Here is an 18,143-nt window from a genome sequence, read left to right as displayed (position 1 = left end):
AAGATGAGTTTATAATCCTGTTTTTACAGAATTTTTCCTTTAAAAACCAATTGATTGCTCTTGTTGCTGTGAGCCAATTCAAGCGCCGGGAAGAGCTTCTGCTGGCTCTGCTTGCTTTCATACTTTTTCTTGGTGTTCTTGGCTAGCCTCGTAGAAGTTGATTAGCTTGTCGCATTTTCATGCGTGGTAAGATATCAAAAATTTTCCATAGGCAAAAGAAGTCGTTGTTAATTAAGATAAATTATTCAAGAAATAATAAATAGTGAATGAAGGAAGAGTGAATAATATATACATATATATATATATATATATATATATATATATATATATATATATATATATACATATATAAATATATATATATATATATAAACATTGGAATAGGGCTGCGCTGATGGTGGATATTGAATTACTGCGCCCCGTTTGATCACTGGATTAGACGACTGCGCTATAACTCGCTGTCGTAAAAAGTCGTAAAAAGTGTAATTCTGTTAAAGAAGGCAAGCAATAAGACGCGTTAAAATAAATTCAGGGGAGATAAGAAAAGGTGCAGTTACAGCAGTTAACAAAGTGGCTTCAAAAAGCAAAATAAAAACGTATAGAAGAATAAAAGTATAGAAGGAAGAAAAAAGCAGTAAACAGTGCTATGCTAACCTAAGCATTAAAACCAGTGAACCAAACCGCGCTTAGCACAATATCATGTCATTAGTTCAAATAACTGTAACTTGACTGTGTTAAAAAAATCAGTGGAGTAAATGTGAAACATAATAACGTTTTCTTGGTTGAATGATGGCAATCGATTGAGATTTTTCAGTTGGTTACAAGCTGTGTAAATTGCTGGTGTTTTTCTTACAGCTGAGCCCCAATTTTACTAGTTGAGTGGCTGACTTAGCTGCAGAGTTAGTACGTTGTTTGTTTGACTTTTTGCCCCCAATTAAATAAGCAAGCGGCTGGCAATAAGTCATTGCTTGATAGCTGTTCTACGATATAGGAACAGGAATTTGAGATGAAGTAAAAAGGAAAAGAAGACTGCGAACTGTTGCTCTGATTCGAACCATCTTCCAATGCTTCATTTGTTTCGTTCCAAAATTGTTAACTGCTCGCTCATTGTACTCTGATGGTTTTTGGTGACGGCAGTATTTTGTCGTCATTAGAACATACGACAATCTTTTCAAAATTAAATGTAAAAGGAATTAGCAGGACAGGTGGTCCAATGTGCTTTGATAATGGTTTTTCGGACGTTGTCTCTTTTTCTGAATGAATTCAATTATTGATTCGATCTTGTTTTCTTTTGCTTGTTTCAGGGACTCATTTGCTAGTCTGATCTGACGATTTTTTACAGCAGGTATATTGGCCTCTTCATGGACTTTTTTGACAATGTACAAGCGGGGTTTCCTCATAAAAATTCTTAAGGCTCTATTGTGGATCCGTTGAATTTTCTTGATAAATGAATTAGATTCGTCAATCTAGCTGGCATTCTCATTGAGAAATAGAAGTTGAACCCATGATTTATACAAAGTCAGCAAGCACTATGCATCACTGCTGATCTGACTGAGCCGCCATAGTTGGCAGATTTTTTAATTTGTTTTTGCCACCAAACTTTTCCAGTGTTCGTTCCACTTTAGATTCGGGGTAAGGTTTACGCCAAGACATTTGATTGAATTCGCGCATTCAATTCTTGTACCATTGATAAAAAAAGATCTAGACTGGAAACTTTGTTTGATAGATCTTTATAAAGAATAAAAATTGTTTTGCCAGGATTTATTCATATTTTCAGTTTTTCGCACCATTTGATCAATTGGTTTGGTGAAAACTGAAGTTTTGCTTGAATTATTCTGCAGGAGCGTGACCTGTAGTAAAGGGCAAAATCATCAGTAAGATGAGCAATTTGTGCAGGTATATCAAGAATGCCGCTGACATAAACCAGGAAGAGTATTGTGCAATGACGCTGCCCTTAGACACTCCAGCCAGTGTTGCAAATGTGGTGCTTTTTGAGTTAATTTTTTTCACGAAGATACTTCTTTGAGAGAGCAAAAAGCTAAATCATTTTATCACAGATTAATGCACACCATTTTTGTGCAATTTGGTTCGAATTCCTAGTCTCCACACTGCACCAAATGCTTTTTCGATATCTAGGCAAACAAATCCCACCATTTCTGACCTTTAAAAAGCTTCTGTTAGGTGCTGAGTAAGTTTGAGCAAGTTGTCAGTTGTGTAGTGGTTATACGCTGTTTCACCCAAGACACCACTGTTCTCACAGTGCGTTAGAATAATATTGTTTATTGCAGTTTCACTAATTTTTGCAACGCAATTAGTTAAGCTGATTGTTTGGTTATTTTTGTGCATCCTTTTTTGTTTTTGTTCGGCTTTGGTAACACTTTGAGTTGTGACTCTTTCCCTGTTGTTGGAACATAAGAATTGTTTATTGAACTAGTTATCAGGAGACAAATATATGCTCTGAGGCAATTAGGTAACCTCTTCAGAATGTTATGGCTGATTTTGTCTGGTCCTTGACTTGATCTACTTGTTTTGTTCAGAAATTCATCATAATGTTCTACTTTTATAATACAGTAGTTATTTGGTTGAGTTTTTTCTTATTCGAGAAACATTTTTGTCTCTCTTTCGACGTGCTCTTTTTCTCGAACTGCTCGTTTAGTTCCAAGTTTTCGTATGTATAATCTGTCATTGTATCCTGTAGAAGAGTTTTGAAAATTTCGCATTTCTCAATGTCTATTGTTGCTCTGAGTTGTTTATAAGAGACTTCAACAATTTGTTCAGTTTCTTTTGGTTTTTTTTAATCACTACATAATGCTTTAACTGCTCTCCAAAAGCTTTTGCTCCCCTTTTTTGTGCACTTCCGATCAATTTTGATTGATTGATTTTCCGATCGTTTCATAGACCTCTTTTTTTCTCATTAGAGGAAATTTATTTCATTTTTCAGTGATTTTTACTGTTCTCCGTTTGTTCTTTTCACCTCCCTTCTCTTTTTCTTCTTTTCGCGGATAAGTTTGGTAGTTTCATGTCCAAAGGGAAATCTTGTTTGTAGGATTTACGACTTCTGTAGTGAGCTTTGAACTATCTGTACAAGTACTTCATTAATTTGATTCACTTCTTCTGCTTTTGGATAGACTGGTGGATAAGAGCACAAAATTTTCAAATTCTCGTCTGAGAATCCGGTCGAATTTCTTGAAGTTAGTTTTTGCCTTCAAATCAAATCTGTTCTGAATGACTATGTTTATGGTTGTAATGGGTTAGCTGTGGTCACTACCAAAGGAATCAGGAACATAAAATGTGTTAAAAAATTTGAAGAGTGATTGATCGGTGAAGTGTAGACCAAGCATATTTCGACAGTCTCCGTAATGAGATTGATATATGTGAGGACCGTTGTTTAGAAGCTTAAATGTTACAATTTAATTCGTTTGCAAGTATTTTTCCCGTTTTCAGTTTTATATGTGCAATTCGGCTTTTGGTGTGGAGCGTTGAAATCTCCGCAGATAAAAACGTTTTTCATATCAGTTTCAAAAATTTCTGACCGACTCAATTCACGACCTGCTGGGTTGTAGAGAGCTATGACCAAGAGATAACCTAAAACAAGTACTTTAAAGCAAGCTTTTAATATTTCGAACACTTTATTTCCCCGTTCATTTCTATGAGATTTTTCTGGTTTAACTTCTGTTATTGCCATTCCCTTCTCTGCTAAAATCATTGAGCCATGTGATTTACTTGCTGTCGTTTCTGTAACTGCGAAATAACCGTCGGTGAGATTTTCATTATGCCGGCACTTGACTTCATTCAGGCACACAATATCAATATCATTTTCCCTTAAAAATACAGGAAGCTCTGATATTTTATTAGATAGGCCTCGCCAGTTCCCTTGCATAATTTCGATTTCGTCCATGTTGGCTGAATTGATGGCTGTTTGTTGAAAATTGTTGCGTTGGAACATTCGTGAAATTGCTATTAGCGTTTATGATGCTGTCATGTACTTTTTAATCTTTTATTTTGTCACCGAAAATTCTGCTTGCACTAATACTGACAACACTGATTATATCATTGTAAGACATTGTGTTGAATATTCATCGGATTTTGCTGAGTACTTCAGCAACCAGAACACTTGTGTTTATTGCTCAAACAGTTGGGTTTGGGTTAACATTTCTGGTTGTCTTTTTGCGAATGCTGAGTACTTGATATCTTGTTTTCTCTTCGTTGCTTCAACAACTGCAAATTGATAGAAGGAACGTCCTTTGTACACAGATGCGTGCGATCCACCACAATTAGCACACTGGGATTTTTCTCTTTTGGTTCGGTGCATTGTTTTACTTTGCGCTGGCCTGAGCATGGCAGGCAACGCTGCTCGTTTTTACACTCATTGGCGTATTGTCCAAATTTCTGACACTGAAGCATTGTATAACATGTGGCTGCTCTTTGCTCGGTTCACATCTGTAGATCAGACAACCAATCTTTACACCGCACTTTTGTGCAGCTGAAACATGATTTGTCGAATCTTTTAATACTCTGATAAGTTTTGTAGGTTTTCCAATTGCTCGGCTTATAATCCTTGACACATTTACTACATTCATTCCGTTATTGCTCAAGAGTTCCTCTTTTATTTCATCTTTTTGAATGATGTGATGCACATTGACTATAACTTGGTTTGGACTTGGCTTTTGGCAGTGTATTTCTTGCGTTTCCAATTGCGTTCGGGCAAATTTGTTGTAGGTTTATACTTGAAATGAGACTTTGGAAGCTTTGGTTTTTGGTTGAATAAAGAAATCGAATTAGTTTGGCAATTCTCTATTTCGTTGTAATTTCAGTTGTGGGAATTTTGTCTTCATAGCTCGGACAAATTGCACTTGAGTTGGTCTTGGATTGATTGTTATAACTATTGGTCTAACTGGCTCTGACATCGAATTCCTCTCGTTTTGATTTTGAAAACGTTTGCGTTTGTTTTGAACTTGAATAAAATCTTGTTGATCTTGTGAAAATTTATCAGCGGTTGCTCTTGCTTCTGATAGAAGAGCGCATAGTTGACTCATTTTTGCGAAGGCCCCATTGAGGGCTACTGCGTAGAAAAACGATGAAGATGTGGATTTAAAATAACTTTAAAAGAGTGAAAAAAACCAGTTAAAAAGGAAGGATTTTAAATCCAAAGCAACTTTTAGTGAAAAATCTCTTTTTATAAAAGACTCACTCCCAAAGGACAATCCGGGCAGAGGTGGAATCGAGTGCATATGTATAGTCTGATAAAGGATAAATTCGAGCGCAAGTGAGTCTTTTTAGAGAAAACCGGGAAAAAAGATGAAATGTTTCACAGTTTGGAAATTTTTTTGCACGCAAATTTTTTGCAGTTTAATATAGCATTTTTGCTGCTACTTTTCAAAAGCATAATTCTTTTTAAAATGAATATATTACAAGGATGCTGAAAAACTTGCGCGCAGTTAGAATTGTTCCGATCTTTTTTTCGAACCCAATGTAGTCTGATAAGAGCTCGTTTCGAACACAATATAGTCTGATAAGAGCTTTATTCAAACGCAATATAGTCTGATCAGAACCCATTTGGAAAGCAGGACTCTTTGGTCGGAGTTCATTTGAGCTCAAAAATAATCAAAGATGATATAGTACGGAGGATAGTATAATCTGGGCCGGGCCTATTTAGAATGCAGGATAGTGTGATCAGAGCCCATCAGATAGCAATTTTCTCATCTCAGTGTTTACATTTTGGTTAATAATTGTTCAGTTTATTAGTTTTGGTTATCAATTATTCCAACTTAAAATATTCATAAAAATCTTAGTGTTAAGGATAAGAATCAATTAGACTTGTCGCTAGTATTCGCGCACTGTAAACTGCGAAATCTACCGATACAATAAAATTTGACCGTGTGGTAATTAATTGCGCTCGCTTAGGAAAAATTGTGCTAAAGAACCATTGTGAATACAGATTTGTCTGATCAGATACAATTTTGGAGCACACTTTTGTGTCAAATCAGAATTGAACCGTTGCGCATTTATATCAGATCAGAGATAATTGAGAGTTTCGCGCGGCTTGGGTACAATCATAAAGCGCACGTAAGTCTCATCAGAAGTGATTTTCGAGGGCACTTGCGACTTCTCAGAGGTCAGCTTGAACGCATCTGGATTGCATAAAAATTTTTGGGCACTTACTTTTTGGTTCAGAAAACCATTCGAGAGCACTCGTGTCTGATCGGAGACAGTTTCATTGTTATAGTTTTTCTGAATTGAAATGAAATAATTTAATTCCTACAGAGACCTCAACTTAGACTAATCTAGGTATTACAGAATTTATTACCCGAATCTGAGCGTCATTAAAGTTCAGCACTGAATTATAGAATTTTCATTATGAGTTTTACTATGCGCAGAGCTCTGATCATGGCACTTATTAGACATTTCATGATAAAATTCTGAGTAAAATTCTGCGAATCTGCTGACGCAAGACTGGCGCAAGCGTGCGCAGTGAAGTCAATGCCGACCCATCCGTCAGGTAGAGTATTTTCATTGGTTCTGCATTTCAATTAACCGCTCTTTGCATACCTATTACAGACAGAATAACAAACCAAAAATGGCAGAATAACAAAAGCAAATGTGCAATTTTCATTTATGAATTTGGAGAGATCGGGATAACAAGCGCTGTTCGTAAATCCATTACAATCTGAAACAAACAAATATGAAGAAAGAAAGAAGTAACCCTCCCCTCCCAAGATTACTGGCTTACTGCCAATACTGGGGTGCGGGGGGCTTACTACTGGAAGAATATCGAACTCCTCTTCTAGTAGTGCTTGCAACCGTATTCATTCTTTTCCTGCTCAACCAAAATATTTTCAGTCCCAACCGCAAATTTCATTTTTTTCTGAAATCTCTGTGAACATTCTGAAAGACTCAAAACATCATGTTCATCCTACTTTCAGAAAAAAATGCTTTCTTGATTTATACTGAAAATACTTGGCTAACAAAGTACCCTTAGGGCACTCTGGTTCAGTACTGAATCGTCGATTTACTATTGGAATATAATGATTCAATAATGAAAGTCTATGACACTCGGGTCCGGTTAATCTACTGTTAATCGGTATATTATGCAAAAGAAGAAGTCAAGCTTGTAACTCTTAAGAAGAATAACATAGCTCACCGTTTTAACCACAAGGGACAAGTAGTCCTCTTTCAACTCTTTGGACCCCTGATCAAGACCGGACTTTAATCTTGCAAGAACTTATTAACAACCATTTCGTTGAAAAAGATTTCATGGAACTATTCAATTAAACCTTAGAGTATCATCAAGAATAGTCCTAGCAGCGTCAGTACCAGATATTAGTGATAAAAATTGCTTTCAGAGGCGAGTGCTGAAACAAAATAACAATTTTGCATCCTATATTCAAGCATAACAAACAAAGAAAGAAAGAATTAATTACTCTATGATAGATTACAATTTTACTGACACGACCCCAATACGTGTCTTTGAACCTTCAAAGAACTAAGACCCCCTAGTCGAGACTGGATTGTTATCTTGCAGGAAACTGGCAGATTCTGACAGAAAGATGGCTATCTTTCAAATGTGGCAGAAAAATGATAATCTTGCAAAATTCTTCCAGAAAATGATTTATCTGGCAGAATCTGCCAGAAAAATTATTTTCTGCCAGAATCTGCCAGAAGAATGGCTATTTTGAAAGTTTTTGATAAAAGGGAAAGAGTTCGTTCCGGTTGAGCTGCATTTCGATTGGTTGATAATATTTATTCTGCTCAAAATATTTTCTCTGAAAATTTTTTCCAGTACAGTTGTCGTGTCGAACTGATTAAATAGAAAGAAAAATTTTGAAAAATATTAAAAACTGCTTGATAAAAAATTGCCTGATATGATGGTTTATTGAGATACTTTTCCAAAATAATTTTTAAATTATATTTCACGTAGAGTTACATGACATACCAATTGTACCTCAAGGATTAAATAATTACAACAGACGCATTTTCTTATTCCATCAGTTTTATCAAATATTTAATTTAATTCATCCGAGAACACATTATAAGCTCAATTGGGATTATGTTGTTGCACAGTATACTTACATAAAGAATTCCCAGAGAAGAATCAGCTTTGGTGGTATTCGCAAAATTTTTTTGATGTTATAGAAATCTTACAAAAAATTGTTATCTTTTGTTATTTTGACAGAAAGTAGTTATTTTGTAAGATGCAGGCACAAAAACGGTTATATTGTAGTAATCTGACAGAAAAAAAGTTATCTTGTAGGAAACTGACAGAAAAATGGTTATCTTGTAAGAATCTGACAGAAAAATGGCTATCGTGTAGCAATCTGGCAGATAAATGGTTAACTTGTAGGAATCTGGCAGAAAAATAGTTGTCTTGTAGGAATCTGGCAGAAAAATGGATATCTTGTAAGAATCTGCAAGATATTTCTTGCAGGAGATGCATCTTCTTATAAGAGCCTGCCAGAATCTGCCAGATTCCTACAAGATAACCATTCATTCTCGACTAGGGCCTACAGTACCGAATGCCCAAGTAATAACTCGTGACCACTTACGATCGAAGACAACGTGTCTGTAGCTCTTTCTCTCCTATTTTGTCCTATGAAGCAAGTTCTCCAAAGTTTCTAGAGTAAGGATAAATGTACAACAACGAAAAGATTTTAGATAAAATGAGAATAACACAAACAAACACGGGAATTGAAAAAAAAAGAGCAGATGTAGGACAACAACAAATAGTAAATAAAAATTATGATGAGTCATGGATGCTCTCGCTGACAATGAACGCCATATTATCAAGAAATTATCGTACTCTTTGTGTTTAGTGACGTTAGCAATTACGTATAATCCCTTCCCGTGTCTGGTGGCTGTTCAACTCATTTGTGACTACTGTTGTATTTCCAGGACAGGATGGAGCGCCTCAGTTTCTTGGCCTCCTGGACAGTGTCAAAAATTTATCTACTAGTCTAGTAAAATAAATTTAGTTTCCAGGGTTGAAAGAATGAATATCTTGCAAGATTTTGGCAGATTCTGCCAGATTCTTTCAAGAATATGCATATTCTTGCGAGATTTCTGCCAGAATCTTGCAAGATAACAATTTTTCTGCCAGAATTTTACAAGATAATCCTTGTTCTGGCAGATCTTGCAAGATATCCATTTTTCTGCCAGATCTTGCAAGAGAGGCAGTTTTTGCAAAATTCTGGCAGAATCTTTCAAGATAACCATTTGGTCTCGACTGGGGTTGTCACTCAGAGATAACTAGATCCCTTGATCCGCACATTCCTCTCTTGATTTAAGTAGATGGATATAAATACCATCAGACAAATTCACTACAAAAGAAGGTTTCATCCTGATAAATGAATTTCTCATTCAGGTTCTCAAAAAAAGATAAAACAATCAAACCGTTTTTGGTTTGAAAGTTTTATTTACAACACTTTTGTTCAGAGTGACGAAACCGATTGACTCGTGAGAATCAGTTTTTACTACACTAATTTTTATGCGATCAACTTTTGAGATAAACGAATAGTGAAACGTTTCCTCAGCACACAAAAACATATCATTAGCTCAACTATCGGAATGTTTATAGTTCAGAAAAGCTACCCAATTTTTCAAGACACAAAGAAAAATCTGTGATATGGATTCAATTGTAAATGGCATTTATTTATTAGCTATCTTAGTACTTACTCCAAAATTTGATGAAGTAAGAGTCTGATGAGCAAATGTGTGGTTGACTTTCTCTAAATTTGTTGTTTAGTTTTCAAAATTTTCCTAAAGATAGACAAGCAAATAGAGCAACAGTTTAATGACAACTTCAATTCCACCGAAAAGGCAGACCTGAGATGTCTTGGGTTGATTTTGCCCTTGGGAAAATGGTATATGTTCAATTGGCAGAAAATCAGGCAACATACGTTATAATTCGAATTCCGCAAAAATGCCCTCTCGGAAAATTGTAGAATTGCGTTACGATCAAAAACGGAATCTGGCTTCCAAAACCTTTGATCGATTTCCAAATTGGAGTAACTAAATTTGTCGATGCGTGTAAATGAACAAAAGTCTATAAGATATTGATGGTGTGAGTAATTCCGCATTAAAATCCACAAGCAGTTTTATTGATTTCCACTGTTTTGTATATTTATACAAAGTTGTCCTAAATTGTTATTGTTCCGACCCCACTTGTGGGGGAGAGGAACTATATAATCAAATGGGTTTTTTTTTGTTCAGTCAATTTTGGCCGATCGATATATTCATCGCAGAGAAATGTGAGTGGTATCATTAAAAAGCTGGTCCAGCGTAGTATTCAAAATTAAAAAGATTTTTTTTATTTTCGTTTTTTGTATTCGAGGAGTTATCGAGGATTGATGTTTTGTGTGAACATGGGATATTTGTTCACTTTTAGTGTGATTTTTCTTCAAGTTAAGATATTTTCTATAAAAAAGTATTTCAAACTTAAATTTCTTGCCGAAATGAACCAATTTCGTGTTGCTAATAGACTAAAGGCGATAAAAAAGACTAGTTCTGGTCTCACAGGGAGCTTAAATATCAAAAAAAATCGAAATCTATTTGAGAGCTCTTTTATAAAACTTTTCTACTTTTTTTTGCTTTTTAGGTCACCTAGAGACAAGTCAATTTTCATATCGAGGTTCCGTTAATTACAACCCTCCTTTACAGTCAAATGAAGCCCAAAGAACAAAAAAATCGTTTTCAAGGAATTACTCATTTTTTTTTAAATTCGACTCTGAGTTTTCGTAATTTTAAATGAACATTTGAATTTCTTTTTGACGTTTTATTAATTTTTCGGAGTGTAATAGCATGGACTCATTGACTAGCAGTGCAATTTATTCTGTGATGAGATTTAAATGAACATATCTAGTGCTTTGAGTGGACACCTAATGGCTGTTAAGATTTTAAAAATAATTTTTCGAAAATTTTTTCGAACATTAACAAATCATAAACTTTTTATCGTGAACTGTAAGTCAGTCTTAGTGATAACAGCACCCTCTTCCGTACTACTGTAACCAAATTTGGCCTAGCTGGCGGTTTTATTTTCTAACTTTTAGTAATATGACTTTAATGACACAAGATTTCAAAATGTTTTAAAAATTTTTTTGGATATTTCCGTATTATTGGTTACTTTTGAAATCTTATCACATTATCCTATTGACAACTCCTATTGGCTTAACGAAAACGTTCAGTGGATCACAGATAATTTTTTCAGTGAAAAGCTTGTTTTCGAATGGCTTCGACCTTTTCCTCTTGCACTTCTCTACTGAATTTTTGGTTTTTGCCTAATTTTGTTGTTGTTCTCACAGTCATAAGACTTCTTGTGATATCTTATTGATCACCAATGCATGAAAAGCATCCCCATACTCCTATTAAAATATATATTAGCGTATTTATTGACTTCCGTTGAAATTTATTGAATTTAAAGGCTGTTAAAAATTTAAAGAATAATTTTTCGAAAAATTTTATTGAACCTTAACCAACCTTAAAATTTTCGTGAACTATCAGTCAGTCACAGTATTGGCAGAACCCACTTGCTTTCTACTGAAACTAAAACAAATTTTGTTGGCGGTTTTATCTTCTAACTATTGATTATATGACTTCAATAACACAAGAATTCAAAATTTAAAAAAATGGATATTTTCGTACTATTGGATACTTTTGATCTCTTATCACATTATCCAAATATTACACAAATTATTCAAAAATTCTTCTAATCAAATTGGCTTGGAAAAGAGATTCAGTGGATCACAGATAAAGTTTTCAGAGAAAAGCTAATGGTTTAAATGGCTTCGAAATTTTCTTCTCGCACTTTTCTACTGAATTTTGGTTTTCGCATGTTTTTGTTGTTTTTTTCATAGTCTTAAGACTTATTGTGATCTCCTATAGATTTTTCATGCATGACAAACATCCTTTTCCTGCCATTGTGTTATTTCCGAGCGTTGTTTTTGGCCTGCATCAAAAGATTTTGACTTTAATGGCTGTTAAGACTTTAAAAAATGTTTTTCGAAAATTTTTTTGAACTTTAACCGATCCTAAACTTTTTTGTGGAATGCTAGTAGGTCTTAGTAGTTACAGGATCCCTTTTTATTTCCAATGCAGCCAAAAATAATCTGATTAGAGGTTTTGTCTTCTACCTATTATTTTTGAAACTTCAATGCCACTAGTTTTCAATTTTTTTTTAATTTTCGGATATTTTTTATTTTTGGATCCTATTGAAATCTTATCACATTATCCTAATGCTGATAGCTTCCATTGGTTTAGGTTGGACGTTCAACAGATCATATATAAAGTATTCAGAGAAGAACTTACGATTTAAATTCATTCGACACTTTCTTCTGGCACTTTTCTACTCAATTTTTTGTTGATGCCTGTCTTTGTTGTTCTTTTCATCTTCAATAACTTGTTGTAAGGTCTTATTGAACAATTAAGAATGGCCAAAAAAATTTTTGTCCAATGGAGGCAAAATTTAGCGTATTTAGTAAAATCCGTTGAAAGCTAATGAAAATAGTGGCGTTGATACTACGAGTTTTCTCAAAATTATCGTAGTTCTAATGTATTTGTTCATATTTGATTTTTTGAAAATTTATTGATAAAAAAGAGGAATTCCCTTGTTGTTACGAAAATTAATTGAGCATAGAAAAGTTTTATTGAAATGTTCATTTTTTAATGCCTTCGACACTTTTCTCGCTCAATTTTTTTACTTGAAAGTGCAGTTTTTGCCTGTTTTTGTTCTTTAGGTAGCCGTAAATTGCTGAAAAGTCTCTTAGGTTTGTAATTGAGGATTGAATTAATGATGTTACCAGAATCACTTTATCAGTTTATAGCCTTTAGTCTTAAAGTTTGACATACATTTTCAAACAATTTTCAAACTATTCAGTTTTTGTTGTTCTTTTCGTCAAACTGTAACTTATTTTCATCAATGAGAGGTGGCAACCAATTTCATGTATTCCTAAAAAAACATATCTACTGATAATTTTGTAACCGATGTTTTGTTTGTGGGACAATATGCGTTTTTATAAACGTTTTTTGAGTGGTCATTTTTTGCGCTTCTTTTTCTCTTCTTTCAGAACAATCACGTAGTAACATATCCCAATGGTTTACAAATAGGCCCCAAATAAAATTATCTAATATCTCAGTATAATTCCTGCAGCCGAATTAGTAGAAATAAGAATTGAATTAAAAATACATAATATTCAGATAATAGCTAATGATTTTAATGGTAGCAGTAGTTTGTGTTTTCGCAAACCGTTTCTAATTTTTTAGGTTTGTCTTTAGTTCTCAGACTTAAACTACACAAAGACAAGGGTTTTTGGTTTTTTAGTATCTTTTTAGTAATTTATCATGGATTATTTAGTTAAAAGCTAATGATTATTAAGACTTTTGAAAGTTCTTGGTTTAAAAAATGTTGATTAGTTCTTGATTTTCGCCTCATTGATCGTAACATAGTCTCATTAAGAAAACTTTCCGTCCGCTGCATTGTTAAGACAAATTAAAGTTGAGTAATTAAGGTTTTATCTGAATGCATTTCGACATTGTTACTATGTGCTTTTAAGTTTAGATATTCTTGCCTTGAATTTTTTTTTGCTATTTTTGGTTTTTTTTTGTCTCGTAGTCTCTGTAAGGTCAGATCTCATTGGCGCTGTAATAAGGCATGTCATTATGTAATTCAAAGAGTAGATAGGTTGTGTAACAATTATTTTAAACGCAAACATCTATTTTTGTTATTACTTCATTTGGTTGACAATTAAGTCAAAAATGTAGATGAGCTCGGGTCGGAACATCATGTGCGAACGCACATTAACGAGCGGCCTTGTTAGATTAATGCATCGCTATCAGTAGTAATTAAAATTGAACTAATGTTTTGGGAAAGGCCTCCTTAGTTCAAAATTTTAAGCCAAAGAACTTTTCAGCAAAAAAAATGTCATATTTAAATTTGTTCCAAAAATCCAAATTTTTAGCTTTGTAGCTTTGTATGAGAAGTTTGCTTTAAAATAATTTTTCTCTATATTCCAACGATGAGTTCAGCTAACAATTGAGTTACACTTAAATGGTGGGAGGTTCATGCTGGGATGTTCGCAAGCTGGGTTCGGTGATTCTTAAGTTTGCAAATTTTACGGTATTCGGAAACAATTTTTATTCAAATGTGTAGCTTTTAAAATTAAGCCAACTTTGCAGAGTTCAATCAAATCCAATATATTAGGCAGACTGGAACTAAGTTACGCGCTCTGTCAAGTTTGACCGAAGGAATTTTGCGAATGCAAATGAAGCCGAAGTAAAACTAAGCCGACAGAAAAGCAAGCCGAAAGTTATGTAGTAGTTATGCAATCTATCAGAAATAATACATTGTTAACCATTACAATCAACACTGCGCATAGTGTTATAGTGCATAACGTATTACAATGCAGCAAAGAAACAAAATACGTCATTTTCTAGACATCTAGTGGTTACGGGCCTCAGCGGAACGCTGTCCATGGCCATGCCTGTCATCCGCTCTGGGATTTAATCCGGAAAGCGCCGGCCGGTTGTCGCGGCGAAGCGTGCCCACCGGCCCACCAGGGGCAACCTAAAATACGGATATCCCAAATTTTTTCGGCTTACTTAACCTCATTTTCATAATTCCGCTCGCTTGACCGCCTCCAAAGAATTTATGTCTGTCTAAGCGGTGTAATGGCAAAAATGGTCAATGAGTTCTGTGCACCACCCCAGTCGAAAAATAATGGATAATTTAAAAAATTTATAAATTAGTTCATAAACATTTGCAAAAAAGATGCATCATTTTTATAAATGTTTATAACTTTTTTCGCAATTTTTGCATTATTTTTGTAATTTATTTGTGAATATTTGGATTATTTTATAAATTATTTGTAAATATTTGGATTTGTTTATCAAAAATTTACAGAATTTTGGATTAATTTATAAACTTGAAAAAAAATTGTCTCGCAAAAAAAAACAATCTCCGCTAAACTCAGCTCCAAAAAATACTGACTGCAAGAAAACTAAAATTAAAAATGAAAGGAGGATTTTCAAATAGAAAATTGAAATGAAAACCAAGAATCAAAAGCAAAATTTCGGGTATAACATCAATGCTCATAATTGTAATTATATAGTAATAGTAACTTCGAAAGAAAACTGAAAATTCATTTGTGAAAGCACACAATTTCGGGTATCATGTAGCAAGCACACCTAGTCAAAAAACCTAGATTTTAGAACATTAGACTTAATAGATTCTTCATATTTTTTCTCTTTTTTCAAGAAGCATATTCACAAACAAAATTACCTATTGCGTGAGGCAAATTTGTTTAAAACGTTCTCAAATATACAGACAAACAAGATCGTTCATTTTTATTTAATCTTATCTTCTCCCATCATGTCAAGCAGACTCCCCTTTTTAAGCGTTTATAATGCTGACGTGACTCAATCTGTCTTCAGTTGGTTTTCATGGTTGATCAACACATCCATTAATTGGTCCAAATGTATCTTAGATTACAATTGTGGCTAGACAATTAAAAAAAGTGGTCTGAAAAATTGTACTAATTAAATATTTCACGAAAATGAAACCATTTATTATAAAATACATTCACGTAAAAAAATATGTTTAAGGCCAAATCACAGGTGAACCAGATATCGTTGCTTCATACAATAATTGCTATACAATAATAATAAATAATACAAAACGGCTTCTATCGCCATCTGGAGTCATAAAAATCTTAGGCGAAGCTGAGTTGTTGAAAAACTTCAACATAGTGATAGCTACCGTGTGGTAATATTTTTAATGGAGCAAATACAACCTTTGCATAACCTAAGTCACATTGTAACTGTGTAGCCTGTTTTTTAACACTAATCGTATACCAACAGTAGCGTTAAAATTTAGTCGTATCCGAAAGCAGAATTTCGATATGGTGTTTCATAGTTTTAATCGTAACTAGTAATTTTTTCAGAAATAGTTATGCAAATGTTGTTATTGCAACGAGAGTTGATTAAACAGACTTTACTGGCCTTCTGAACCAGTAATTGGAATAGCCAAATAGAGGAAAAAGAGTTTCCTAGAAAATATCTCGATTCACTGTGTTGTCCGGATAAATGCAGTGCTGTGGTTTCTCTCCACAAAGGACATGAGCTTGGAAGAACCTGAAAGTGAGTTTGTTCTGAATTCCTCCTCTGCTAAATGCCCTAACTTCTCGGCCATGTTGATTCCCAAGGGGTGGGAAGACATAAGTGAAACATCCGGGCCGCCCTCCGGTGACCCTCAGAGAGCCCTGGCCGAATCCAACTTGAGTTATGAAGTTCAACTGGTACTGGCTGTCCCATTTAATCTAAATTTGAAATTGCTAGAGGATGTTCAGTTGTAAAATCAATTCAGTTTAGTTTGATTTTTGACATAATTGCTGCTTGCGTTTTGTATGATCTGAAAAATTTTGGCAAAAATTTGTATTTTGAGTTCTAACTTCAGCCCGTTGAAACACAAATTCAGCCCACAACTTAGTGTGCGAAGAACTTTTTAGAGCTTAATTTTCTCCTGATTGATGGAAAATATAGGGACAATTATATTGGTTGTTCCGGCCCCTCTTGAGGGGGAAGGAACTATATATTCAAACGGGTTTTTTTTGTTCAGTCAATTTTGGCCGATCGATATATTCATCGTAGAGAGTTGAGACTGGTATCATTAGAAAGCTTTTCCAGCCTAGAATATGGAATTAAAAAGATTTTTTTTATTTTTGTTTTTTACAGGGAGTTATCGAGGTTTAAATTTTGAGAAAATAATGTGAATTCCGGCAAGATTTTATTCACTTTTTCCGGAATTATTGAATAAAATTTCGCCAACTTTGATAAAAACAAAAAAAAATCAAAAGAATGTTGTAGGCTATTTATATTTTTTTGTCAAAAAATCTGCCTAAATATTTCAAAATTAAGATTTTTTTCTTCAAAAACAGCACGAAATAAGTTTCTTTAGTCCATTTTGATTAAATTTACAGGAAGTACAGACTCAAATACCACTAAAAAAATTAAAAGGAGGCTTTTTTACATCAAATTCCGTTGAGAGTGCTCTGTAATTAAAACTTCGTCGTTTTTTTGCTAAATTTATTCGTTGATTATCGAAAACGCAGCGTCTATTTTTGACTTTTTAACTAACAAAAAAGCAATATCTATAAAATTCGAATAATTAAGTGTTCTTAAAGAACAAACAACATAAGCAGGGCTGGTGTTGGACCAATCTTAGACAGGTAAAATCCAAAAATATTTCGGATTGTAAACAGTCGGTCTTTTTTATAAAAAAAATTCGATCTCTTTTACAATAATTAAATAACAGAACGTCATAAAAAAAGCTTAGTAATGATAGTTCTAATTGGGTTCCTCCACATTATTGATTACTTGCAAGCTTATGGTCGTTTTGGCTTTTAAAAGTATTTGACTTTCAAATAATTAATGACTTATTGAAATTTTGCCTCTATGTTCTCTTTCTTTGGTCAACTTGTAGCTTATTGTCCGCAAAGAAAGAATGCTTCTTCTTTCTATTGAAATCAAATTCAATCTATATTGCGGTTTCACGCCTTAAGTTATGGCTACCGGCTTTGATACAACTAGATTTCAAATTTTCTTATTTTTTAGGTATTTGCCCATTTTTCACGTTTTCTAGTTTTGCCACATTATCACGTTATTGACAGTTCATATGTCACAATATTGGCTTTCAAACTAAGACACAATTGATATTATTAAAATGCTTGAAGATATAGATAATGGTTTTAACGGCTTCGACACTACTCTCTCAAAGATTTTAATTGATTTCTTTTATATTGTCTTTTACTGCCGTTTTTACTTTCTCTTTTTTGTCGTATGAAAATTTACTGTACATTGACCCGGTTTCATTGCCTTTTCATGGAAGAATAGACGAGACGATATTCTGATTTTAGTAGGTAGCTGATAGCTTTCATGGCTCTGAAACCAATTGTTTTCCAAATTAAAAAAAGAACACTTTTTAACTTCGTAATTTTGTTCTTTTCATTGTCTGGTTGTTATCTAGCCTCGTTAATTACAGGCCAATTATGATATTATTGTTGTCAAAGGAAGGTTTCAAAACGGGATTAGTGTCACGCAACCTAATATTCATTTACTTACCTAAAAGTTCATTTACTTTACTGGCTTCGACATGAAAAAAA

This window comes from Convolutriloba macropyga, chromosome 11, assembly GCF_964194025.1.
Source record: "Convolutriloba macropyga chromosome 11, txConMacr16.3, whole genome shotgun sequence".
In the NCBI taxonomy this organism is placed as follows: Eukaryota; Metazoa; Xenacoelomorpha; order Acoela; family Convolutidae; genus Convolutriloba; species Convolutriloba macropyga.
Note: the sequence above shows the minus strand (reverse complement) of the source record.